A 12,791-nucleotide genomic window follows, 5' to 3' on the forward strand; every position below is an offset into this window, starting at 1 on the left:
CTCTCTCTCTCCTGTCTCTCTCTCTTCTCTCTTTTTGTCTCTCTCCTCTCTCTGTCTCTCTCTGTCTCTGTCTCTCTCCTCTCTCTGTCTCTCTCTCTCTGTCTCTCTCTCTCTCTTTCCACTGTGATTCAACCCCTACCCTCCACCCCCACCACCAGCCTGCCAATGTGTATATAGAAGCACACTATTTATGACTCACCACATAGTGCGGAGACATAATAAATCTTGCTGGGGATTTGGAATGTGCAGATAGAATACGCACCAAGTGCATGGGAATTATGGGGACATAAAAGTGTTTTAAAGCAAAAGGATAAAGGTGCCCCTTGGGGGCAGACATCCTTTCTATTTTTATGACAATATCTGCATAGACATTCTCTTTGGAAACAGTCAGAATTGGCCGGAAATAGAACTGCATGAACTCTGTTATTCAAAATGGAAAGTGGAGACTTATTTGGATCCCTGCCAGGTATACTCCAGCACAAACACGTAGGAAGATTTTCATAAAACATTTTCATAAAAGAATTCATCATCCCCATCTGTCCCAGCATTTCAGCCACATGTGGAGCTCTCTCCTGTCTGGAAAACGGAACCTGCATTTAGGTTCTATCCAGGCTGGTTCCCACTGACTGCTCTCCTACCTGCTTCCCGGCACTTAAAATCTGTGGAACATATCATTGTTCAGAAACGACCTTGTGTGATGGTGTTTTGATCCACAGCCTAGCATCTGGGGCCAGACCATCCCTGCTTTGTTCCAGCCTGTTCGATGGATGAATAGCAAGCTCCTGGGACTATTCCAGGTACCAGTGTGCTCAGCAGAACATGACTTGGCACACGATCCAGTGACAGTGTCCAACTATAAAGCAGAACACAGTGCCCCAAAGGAAAAAACATGGGGACTGTGATAAGAGGGCTGCCAGGGGCTGACATCCTTGGGATAGCTGAGCAAGGTCACTCTCAAAGCTTAAGGAAAGGCAGTAATCTCAGAGCACATCTGGGGAGATTGTTCAAAGCAGGAAGGGAAGCAAAAGCAAGTGTGTGAAGGAAAGTGTGAAGGAAGGTTGGAGAAGGTAGCAAAATGGTGACACACCAGTGCCCAGCTAGTGAGGGAAAGAGGTGAGCAGACGCAGTAATATCTGTATAATTTTTTTTTTAATACTGGGAATTGAAGCCAGAGCCTTTGCACCAAGCTATATCCCCAAATCTTCATATTTTTTGAGGTAAAGATTCATTAAGTTGCTAAGTAGCTCAGTCTGGCCATGAACCTATCATAGTCCTCCCCCAGAATCCCAGATTATAGGCATGTGTCACCACAGCTGACGAACAATGTCTGGATACTTGGTCTTCCTTTCATGAGCACTGAAGGTTTCTTTGGAAGCTCATTTAATGGCACACAGGTCAAACTGATTCTAAGACTTCCTTTGATATCATTTTCCTCAGAAAAGTCTAGAGATTCTCTACCAGAGGTTTAGGTGAAGCCAAATAATATATCACAATTCTTTTTGGGGTCTCCACTCAATTTTATACACCATATGGTATATAAAAAGCACTAACTCTCGGGATGTTTAGATCTCTGAATTCTCTCAGTTGAGTTCATCTGGGTTGTTGTTTTCATCAAGAGTTTGAGCTACAAATACACATTTGAGAACCCTATTAACCAGGGCTTATAATTAGAAAAGTCAATTTTAGTAGTCTTTTAGCACAACCCATTGGTAGACAGTTGAGTACTAGCATCTGTCTGAACATGGTGCTTGTAATTATTCAGACAGTGATGATGTTAAACACATCTTAATGTTATTTGGCATCTACTATGTGTGCTTTCATCAAGTCACTTATTTACTATGCATAGTGACTTTGAGAATGTGCTGGCTTCCAGTGGCTACTGAGACCACTCAGCACCAACTGGGTGACTCATGCGTGAGAAATCCCATCTTTCCAAGTTCTGGAGGCCAAGGTCTAAGTGTCACACATCCACAGGCTGTGCCCTGCCCTAGCCACTCTGTGGTTGTCTTGGTGGCTGTCAGCACTCCTTGATCTGGACCCTGGCTACCTCTCTGCCACCATCTCTACACCTATGGTTCCATCACTTCCTCCTCTGTGCTTCTTGTCAGCCTCAAATGTCCTTCAGTCTTTCTCTCTCGTGAGGACAGCAGTCACAGGATTTAGCACTTATTCAGATAACCAAGCATTTTTTAAATGTTTATTTTTCTTTGTACATGTTTGCAGTAATGGTGGTGGCATTCCTGGTGGGGAATTGGTGTGCTCATGCACAACACATCTTATATTCTGTTCTTTCCCTTTCCTCTGCTTGAATAGCTGGCTGGGTCAAATGAATTTCTAATTTTAGTTGTTTGAAGAATCTCCATACCGATTTCTATGATGGTTGTACTGCTTTACTCTCCCACCAACAGTGTAGAAGCATCTTCCCCCCTCAGCTCTGGCAGCATTTGTTATTGTTTGATGTCCTGATGGAGCTGTTCTTTTGGGAGTGTGACAAATTTCATTGTTGTTTTAACTTGCATTTCTTTAATGACCAGAGATGTTGAACATGAGTTCTTGTGTTGATTATATTCATTAAGATCATTTCTCCAAATAAGTTCACCTTTCAAGGTTCTCAGGATTTGATTTAGACATCTTTTGGGAATCATCATACAACCTGCTAGAGTGAGCTGGTCACTAAGTTTATTTTCCTGTTGATAAGTACAGCCAGGATTAGAGCTTGAGTACCTGATGTCAGAGTCTTACATTTAAGCTCTTTAAAATATTGGCCAATTTGCACATTCATCTTGAGTATTAGTCCTAAGGAACACCAAGTACCAGTCATCCTGCCCAGCACATAGTACAGCCCTGCACATTTGAACTTATATTCTTACTAATACATCTGTTATCAGTAAAAATTAGGATGGCTGTTTATGTAACCATCCAAATTGCATGGTGACAGGCCTAGCCAGGTCTAGACAACTGGTACCTTCACTTATGTCAGGGACATATCTCATAAACAGAAGTTCTGATTAAAGACTTATTTTTCACACTTGAATCCAGACCGCAGTGCTGAAATACAGAGCTTTCAGTGCTCTGTATTTCTGTTCCAGGCCGGGGGGACAGCATCAAAGGGATTTTGACACAGGGTCCCCTTCTTCATCTGTGGGACTCACAAGAATTAGCACAGTAAATATTTAAGGTGATACAAAGTGAGTTTATGCCAATTAAAGATATACAGGGTCAAATAGAGAGAAAAAAGCAAATAATCCAGCTCAAAGCCAGTGTGAGTCCAGTCGCCTGCCTGCCTTCAGCTTTCTCATTATAGGGCTTAAAGATCCTGAGTATGGAACAATCATAGCTCTTATCCCTTACTACTCCCTGAATTGTTTCTAGAGTGACAGACTTGTTTCCCCTACACACAGTCATCTCTGGGAAATCTGGAAGGACATTTCCTCTGAGATATTGGCCATTCATTGCAGATTTTAATTCTTTCTTGATTTTATTAAACTCATTGGACTTAGAAGAGACTTGAAGATTTCTAGAAACTTTGTCCACCTGCATAAAGCATGTCTGATATTTTCCAAAGCATGATGCTGATTACATTCTAAAGCCTTTGGAATTAGGGACACCACTGTCCTTCCAGATGACAGAGTCCCCTCAGCCACCACCAATACTGATCCCTGCGTTGGCCCAGTCCATGTCTGTTATACTTTTTCCCTTGGCTGTCGCTGGTTGCCTCACTGTCTTGCTTTAAAACCTTCCTCCCTTCGTGTCTTTCATGCTACCCGTCCCTGGGCATGGTCACCGCGCAGGCACTATGGCACCGAGCCAAATGTGGCTGCTGCAGATCGTACCAGTCCAGATGTGAGTGCAAGCAAGGGCTTGGTTAGGCTTCTCCAGGTTCTGTTCACTGAGCACCCATAAGCCTACTACTTCAAATTACTAACCCTAGCTCTTTCTACTCCACAGAGCTGCTGGAGGGTTGAACACAGAAACAGTTTACGTTATGAAGTATAAATCTCTACATAATGGATGGTGTTATCTGCTAAAGAGACATATTAAATTAATGAAATTCCCTGGCTCTGACAAGTTGTCCTTGCAAACAAAGAAGCAAAAAACTTACACAAATATGGTGGTAATAGAAACCAAAACACCAAAACCAGAAAATGCTATGCCAAATTACCTGATCACCCAATAAAATTCTGCCTTAATTTATGTCTCTTTCTCTCTAGTCTTTATATCCTGAACAATTATTGTTTCCTGATTTTTCCCAAGGTTTCTTGCTTTATTAAACTCTCATTTTGGGGGGAGAGTGGTACGACCTTTTGGTTTAAATACTGAATGAAACGTAAGAATAGCTTTTGAAGGGAGTGTAGAATCCCAAGTCTGTTGGTTTAACACAGGGCTTGGGGAACTCATGCATGAGCTAAGAATTTCTTTTATATTTTGAGGGTTTTTGTTTTTTGCGGAACCGGGGATTGAACTCAGGGCGTTGCACTTGCCAGGGAAGCGCCTATTCCACTGAGTCATCTCCCCGGCCCCTTCTTTTATATTTTGAGAGGGTTGAAAAAACCTAAGGAAGAACAACGTTTTGTGACTCATGGGTACTGGATGTGATTCTAGTTTTAGTTGTCATAGGCAAAGTTCTATTTTAACTCACTCACACCATTTCTTTGACTGCTGTCTATGCTTTCTTTAGGCCTGGAAATGTGGGGCTAAAAATGCTAAGGAATACCCCCTGGCCTTCAAGTCCTGAAATGTTCCATTTTTGGCTCTTTCTCTACCCACAAAAGACAAATAACTTTTGTCAAAGTTATTTTATTTCAACATTGAACCCCCATATCAGACATGTCCTTAGTTTTGGACTTGTAACAGCAAAGTAAGTAAAGTGTGGTCCCTGTCCTCCACAGTGTGCGTCTACAGGAGAAGATGAGCAACCAGAGGATTGTCTTGCTTGGCAATGCTGGAGGCAGGAGAAGGTGGTGGGGCTGAGAGAGAGACCCAGTGCCCAGGGGTGCAGTCTTCTGCCTCCTGTCCACCAGCACCTTCCTTTTCCTTTCTCCAATACACTGGCCTATAGGCATGATGGGTGGACATGTCAAGAGAGTTCCAGAGCTACCTGCCACATGTTGGGACAAGGGACAAAAGGAACAGATAAAGAAGGCAACCCTCCCTTCTTAACAACATGAACTACCTAGTTCTAAATTTGGGTGCAGCTAGAGGACTGGCCCCTTTAAGGGCTCTACAGCAGTAGGTTTGAAGGTGACAGTTAGAGATTTCCCAGCATCTGACCCTGGCTGGAATGCCTTTTACTCTTGTACTCATCCTGTGTATGATTCCTGGAGACGATGGTCCTACAAGCATCTCCTGCTCCTCCTTTAGATCTATTTACATGCAAACTCTGACCCAAGGGAGAACACTCTCATGTTTCCCTGTCACTTCACAAGAAGGTACCCTGGAGCATCACAGGGCAGTGTCAAGCACTCATCTCAGACACTGCTAAAGGAGGAATCCAAACTCAATAAACAATAGAAAACACTAGTTAGCCAATCAACAAATCAGTACAAAAAAACCAGTGCCATGCAGTTATAGTTGAGTTGTATTGGAGTTTGAGGCACAAGCCAAGAAGCAGAGTAAAGACCTGGTCATGGAAGAAGACCCAGATTTAGCCAATGTGATTGAAGCTCCATCCTTCATTACTGTGTGCCTTCAGCAACATTAGGCTTCCTTTAGCCTCAGTTTCTGCTTTGTAAAGGAAACAGGATGGGTCCAATGACATCCCTTGCCTTTCTCTGCTGGATCTCACATGGAGCTGAGTTACAAACACAGAGGACAAACATAGCTCCTGCTTCACAGCCCAGCCAAAGTGAAGACTGATGTGGCAAGGCTCTTTCCAAGTGTAGGTGTCACAGGGAGGGAATAGGGACAGCCTGGAAGTCATTTCAGTCCCCAGAACATGAACTCATCATTTCCAGACATGCAGTTTCTGAAAGCATTTGGTCTGTCTTGACTGTGGGGTGCAGGTAGAGAGACAGCCCCCAAGCAACTGTGGAATTGACAAGTTTCCCAATGCAGAACCATCGACTCCACCAGGCATTGAAGGCATTGTGTAGAGAGGACGTGTAACATCCTGTCACAGGCTGACATCCACACCCAGCACCCAGCTGGCGAGCCTTAGCCCATGGAAACAAGTGCCTTGAAAGATAAACTTTTCATTTGATGGAGAGTATATGTTGAAACAGAACATCCCAGTCTCTGATGAGGCCTCCAGGCACAGTCTGCAGTTTCAGTCACAGATAAGAACACTCAAAGGGCCAAATACTGATAAACTGTACCTCTTTTTATTACCTAAGGATATTGAATTCACTATATGAAAAGTGCATTTTCAAATCTGCATTCCTTTCTTGAATTCAAGTTCCTTATGGGAAAGAAGTGGGCATAGTATTTCTTTATTCTCTCTGCTTATCATAAATCCTGGAACAAAAGGCTCCAATGTGTACCAAACGTATGCTGTGTGAAATGGAGTCAAACTCATGCAACCAACAGAGAGCAGGGAACTGTGGAAATCCAGTAACTCACCCCTTTTCTACAAAAACCAATGAGAAACTCGATTTTCACTGCTGCTTAGGGGAAGAAATGAAACTGCAGAACAGTGTATAGTGGTACCCTAGTTTAGGAAATTCGTTTGTTCTATAGCTCTGGAAGTTGGCCACACTCATGCTTGTGTGGGAAACGTGGCCATGCTCACACTCGTGTCACCCAGGGCGGAGTCCACAAACAAAAACAAAATTTTGCCCAATTCTGCTATTTGAACACCAAATCGTTTGCAAACAGATGAGCTTGTGAAGTGTGCCTCCACTGTACTTTGCTTTTTAGTTCTAAATTTTGAGACAGTAGAAATCACCCAGGTTTAGGCAGAAAATTCCCCTTGCCTGAAACTTCAACTGAAGATGGCTTTCACTTCTGAAGGATTCAGAAGCATGAAAGCAAGTACTGACTTGCTTTTCCCACTACATAAGCATGAACTTCTCCCATGAAACGCGTGTTTGGACAGACACGCAAAGGACAATCTTTTACTGCAGTCCTAAGGCCCAAGCAGCTGAGCAGCCTTAGGCAAGTGATTAAACTCCTTTGGGTCTGCTTCTTGTTCAATAAAATCAGAAGCATCATGTTGTGTATTTTATAACTCTGAAATTGCACATTCATAAAATTTAGTAGGGAGTAGGTCAAAGGTCAAAAAGATGTAGCCTTCATTGCAAAATAATTGAACACTAATTCAGAATGCTTGACACATTCTGTTTCTCTCTTAATGTCTTGTTCCTGTTGCAGCTTTCTGCTGGTAGAATAGGAGAGGAGAGAGAAGGAGGGGGGAGAGAAGGGGTGAGGGAGAGAGAGAGAGACCAAAGGAGGCTGCTGGGGCTTACTTCAAAAGCCAGAGGCAAAGGAAATACACTTTCCTTGGAAACCAATTGATGAGTTTCCCAAACAAAGCAATTTGCTAAATTATGCAATATGTCTTCCTCTTCCAATCTCTCCACTGTGGTTTAAGTGACTCAGAATTTTTGCTTTACCTTATCCTAGTTCCCTTTGGAGCTAATTGCTTTAAATTTAGAACAGTGAATTTCTGTTGCTTGGATTGTCCCTGAAAAGGCCCATTAGTTGAAGATTTGTTCCCCAGCCTGTGGTCTAGTGGGAACCTCTGGGAGGTGGGGCATAGTGAATGGAAGGGAGGACACTTCTTGGACACTTCCTGTGTTGTTTTTTTCCTTCCCAGCAGACAGGAAGTGAACAGTTTTCTTTCCCATTTGCCCTTCCCTGATGCTTTTCACAGGCCTACCACAGACCCATACGCAATAGGGCCAACAATACTGGGGTTAGACCTCTGATACAGTGAGCCAAATAAACCTTTCTACCTTATCAATTGTTTATCTCAGTTGTTTTGGTACAGTGATGGAAGGCTAACCCATAAACTGCAAACTATGCTTTTGGGTCAGGGTTCTAAACTCAGATCTGCCACTCACTGTGTAGTACAGGCCAAATTATTTAATGTATTCAAGACGGTTTTGTTAGAATTTTTCTACATTAGAAGAGATGATAAATAATTTGATTTTTATATCCAAAGACTTGAACCTATATTAGGGGTTGAGTGAACACTAACATACTATTAAAAGCAGACATCTTAACTCTTGAAGGAGTGTTCAGGTAAGATTTAACACTCAGTTTTTGTACTTGAAGAAGGCTCTTCATGCCTCTCATTCCTATAACGTGTATTCATTGCAATCTTTACCTTTCCTGAGATTTAGCCTGTTCTATGTTTTGGTCAATTTCAAAAGTAAAACTGCCAGATAAATCCACACAGAAAGAACATTTGACACTATTTTTTTTTTATTTATTGATGATAACTAACAATCTATTAGAGATACTTGTTCAGAAGGAAAAATTGTGTGGGTGTGTTTTACCTTGTATAGAATAGGAAAATAGCTTCAAAGATATCAAATATTGAACTCACCTGTGTAGGAAACAGCAATAGCAGTGATTATTTTCAAAAGCAAAAGATAAGCATGAAAATAATATCCTAGAAAATGAACTGGAAAACAAAAGGCAAACAAGAGTAATAAAAAACAATGAACTTGACAGAGAATCAAAAATATCACACCTTGAAATGAAAACCCAACAAGCATAGTTTTAAAATAAAATGTAGATTTGACATAATGAGAAAAAAAGAATTTTAAAAATAGATCAGAAATTTTATAGTATTAAACATAATGATATAAGATGAAAATATGGAAGAGTAAATAGATTTAATATGCTTGGTCAGACTTCTTTAAAAAATGTGAGACAATGGAGAAAGGACATTAATGAAGAAAGTTACTCTAATGTTTTTCAGAAGCAAAGGGGAACACTGCCCTCTGATTTCAGAAACCAAGAAGAGTTAAAATAAAATAAAATACCCCTCATCTATATATGTCATAATAATACAAAAACAAATATAAAATGTAGCTTTTCAATTTCCATTAATACTATTTGCTATTTTTAGGTTATCAATGTAATAAAGTGGCAATTAAACTAATGGTAGTTGTGTCAAATGTTAGTTATCCTGTAACACAAAGAAATATGTAATAATAAATAGATCAAAAAATGTTCAAAGAAAAAGAAAACAGGCTAAGTTTAAAGAGAAATGAAAAAATTTCCATAGTTTAGGAGAAAATTACAGATACAGAAATTAAGTCCAAATATAAACAAAACAGTTTAGTGAAAAGGGAAGGGTACCAGAATACATGCACCTTATAGTGTTTCATAGACACTTTTGATAGAATAATTGTAAGTGAAAAGAGAAAAATAAGTCAAGTTGTAAAAAGAAAGTTGGTTTATCTACTTTTTAGTCTAAAATTTTTAAGGCAAAAGAAGTCTTATTGGAATGAATGCAGTTTACTTCATAATGATAAAATGTTTTAAAATTAACCATTTTTAATTTGTATTACTCAATTATTATTCAAATATTACTTGAAATATATGAAGCAAAGTGTCCATACAAATCTGCCATCAGAGCGGAAGAGTTTGACACTCTTCTCTCAGTAACTGACAGAAAAATGCAGGAGAAACTTAATAATGGCATAACATGTTCAGATAATATTTGATTAACATGACTGAAATATTTGCTGTCTTTGTAATACCAATAGCAAGCACCAAATTTAACTATTGTGTATTTGACATTTGTATGGTTTAGATATAGAGTGTTCCCCCAAGGCTTACATGTTCAGAGGCTGAGGTTTTAGAAGGTTGTTGGGTCATCAGAGTGCTGTGCTCACCACTGGATTAATTCTCTGAAGAGTTCAGAACTGACTGTGTTTTCAGGAGGCAGGATCTGGTCAGAGGAGGCAGGTTATTTGGGGTGTGACCTGGAAGTGTTTCTCTCTCTTCCTGGCTCCTCCCTTATCTTTTGGCTTTGTGGCTCCCTTGAAGCTCTCTGCTTAGGCCTTTCCAAAGTACCTTGGAGACAGTGACCTCTGATTATAACTGTGTGCTGAAATAAACCACTCGGCCTTTAAGTTTAGGGTGTTGAGTACCTTGTACCAGGGACAAGGAAAGTGACTGAGAATATTCTTCTGAAGCAGTTATCTTAGTACTGGATGAAGAAATAAACTACATAGTCTTCACTATGGAATTGTACAATACCATTTCCTTTCTGAAATAAATCTGAAAGCTGAGATTTAGATAACACTGTCAAAAGAAAATCATAAGGATAATTTGATAATATTTTGAATTAAGGAGGAATAGAATACAACATAAAAATAGAAAAAAGCAAAGATATTGTTCAACTACTGCTCACGGGAAAGTTTGTCTCCTTAAATAAGTAGGTCAGAAAGGAAAAAATGCTGAAAATTTGTGAGACAGATATAAATATCAGGAATTTACACAATAAAAATGTTGATGACAATGTGAAGAAACCTAATCCTTACTCAGCCCTAGTGAGATTGTAAAATGGTTTGGCCACTTTTGAAGGCAATTGGGCTGTTGCTTAAATGTTTAAATGTAAAAGTTACCACATAGGCCAACAATTCCACCCCTATGTGGAATTTTTCTTCAGAAAAATGAAAATGTTTGTCAATAAGAAGACTTGAACATGAGTTTTTATAGCAACTACATTCGTTAAAATCATTCCAAATGTTTATCAATGGGTGGATAAATAAAACGTGCATATTGAAACCATGAAATCTTATTCAGAAATGAAGGAAATAAAGTTCTGCATCATGCTACTATAAGGATGAGTCTTAAAAATGTTTTGCTAAATGAAAGAAGCTGTTACCTATGGCCACATTTCTGTGGAGTATACATATTAAGCAAATAGACTGAGACAGAAAGTAGATGAGTAGTTGACTGGGGTTGGCAGAGGAGCAATGAAGGGTGACAGCATACGCTGTAATATTTCTTTTAGGGGCAATTCACATGTTCTAAAATTAACAAAATATTAGAATACATGAAAAGCTGTTACACTGAACATTTTGAATGAGTGAATTACAGAATCTGTACATTATATTTCAATGCAGTTGTTAAAGGAATTTAAAGAAAAGTAAAATAAATCCAAAGGAAGTGGCATGGGGGCTATAATGAGCGGAAATGCAGACATACCTTAAACATGACACAAGGCTCAGAGCAAGCACAGGCTAGCGGTTGTTTTTCCTTGAATTCCACAAGCTGGTTAAGCTTGAACATCCCACATCAGAGGTCAACGTTTTCTACTTTAATGAATCAGATATTATATGTTTCAGGCTTTCAGCTACCAGAAACTTCTGCTTTCAGTAAATCTTCATAAGTAAACGGTGGGCTGGCTTCCTGAGCAAGGGCCTTGGCTTGCTGAGCCCTGGGCTGGGCATCTCCTGTAAGCACTGCTGATCTTCTCTTGAACATCTGGGGTCTTTGAGCCATGTGTCACCACTGGGAGGACAGGGAAGAGTCCCTGGAGTGATTTTCTGTAGGAATTAATGCTCTTGTGGAAATCCAGCTTGGAATGGTCAATAATCTTTATTTAGCTGGGGATAAAAAAGCCTAATAAGTTGAAAACATACTAGTTTACTAAGCTGAAAATCCTTTCACAAGCCTGGAGATGTTTAAATGGAAAATAACACATTTATACTTCTTAAACAGTATACCAAAAATTCATTCTCAGTAGATTAAAGTTCTTAAGGGACAAGAAAAAAGTAAAGCTTTTATAAGTGCACACCATTCCTAATGTCATAGCAATTACTCTCTTTAAAATATTTTTCTGGGGGCCAGAGAGATAGCTTAGTAGAATAAGTGCTTGCCTGGCAAGCACAGGGTCCTGAGTTCAATCCCAGGTACCACAAAATAAATAAATAAATAAATAGATAAAATAAATTTTTGAAAAAAGGTAATAAATGGAAAAAAGAGAGACAAGAACAAAAATTAAAAATTTCTTGAAAGTAAGAGGTGATGCCCAATGTCCAATCTTACATAACTATATCTGTTAATCTGAGCAACAGATTTTTTGATAAAAATAGATAGTATATCAACCATTGTTAATATGCTGTTCTTGTTTTGAAAATCTGTAACATATGTATTGTGGTATGTTACCCTGTTTCTGATTTTTGTTTTTACTTTTATTACTCTTCAAAATAAAGTAAAATTGTAATAAAAAAGAAAAATTAAAGCTTTCTTAGATTATATAGAAGAATGTCTTTACGAGGTTAGTCGTAGTATAAGATGTCTTAAACATGACATGAAAAACACAAGCCATAAGAATAATTTCAAAAAGCCATTTATGGTGGCATGTGCTTATAATCCTAGTACTGCAGAAGCCCAAGGAAGGAGAAATTATAAGCCTAGAGGAGGCAATTTAGTAATTTAGCAAAACTCTGTCTCAAATTAAAAACAAAGTAAAAGGTCTGAGAAATATCTCAGTGTCAAAACCCTGCATTCAATCCCAAACTGCCAAGAAATACTATTAATAATAATTAATAACTTCAAATAAATTATAGTCCAGAATCAATATTCACCAAAAGACTAAAAATAAAGCTAAAAATTACAGCCCCAATGTGGGAGAAGACACTTGCAATGTGCCCAAATGGTTAATGTCTACCTTACAAATAAATAAAACCATTATCCATTGGAATCTTGAGAAATGACCGCCACAACAAAACATAAAGAGATAAATAAAAGGAATGGAAAATGCTTCTAAACTTGACAAACTGCTTGAGATTATCACATTTCAGGGAATATGTACTGAGATACAATAAGACTCATTCTCCTTGGAAAACCCCATAATAGTGAATGCCACTGACAGGGACACCTAC

General features: G+C 39.2%; 1 long non-coding RNA gene across 1 annotated transcript in view; it reads right to left on the reverse strand.

The window, feature by feature from the left end:
* Window positions 1–9,846, reverse strand: part of LOC111812907 — a 15,911-nt gene extending 6,065 nt beyond the window's left edge. Inside the window, exons 1-2 of the long non-coding RNA XR_002818278.1 lie at window positions 9,733–9,846; window positions 8,489–8,566 (exon numbers count right to left, since the gene is read on the reverse strand). This is a non-coding gene — a long non-coding RNA (uncharacterized LOC111812907). The remainder of the gene's footprint in view (window positions 1–8,488; window positions 8,567–9,732) is intronic.
* Between the last annotated feature and the right edge of the window lie 2,945 nt (window positions 9,847–12,791).

The sequence above is a fragment of the Octodon degus genome, unplaced genomic scaffold, assembly GCF_000260255.1.
Source record: "Octodon degus isolate 3935 unplaced genomic scaffold, OctDeg1.0 scaffold00151, whole genome shotgun sequence".
NCBI classification, from domain to species: Eukaryota; Metazoa; Chordata; class Mammalia; order Rodentia; family Octodontidae; genus Octodon; species Octodon degus.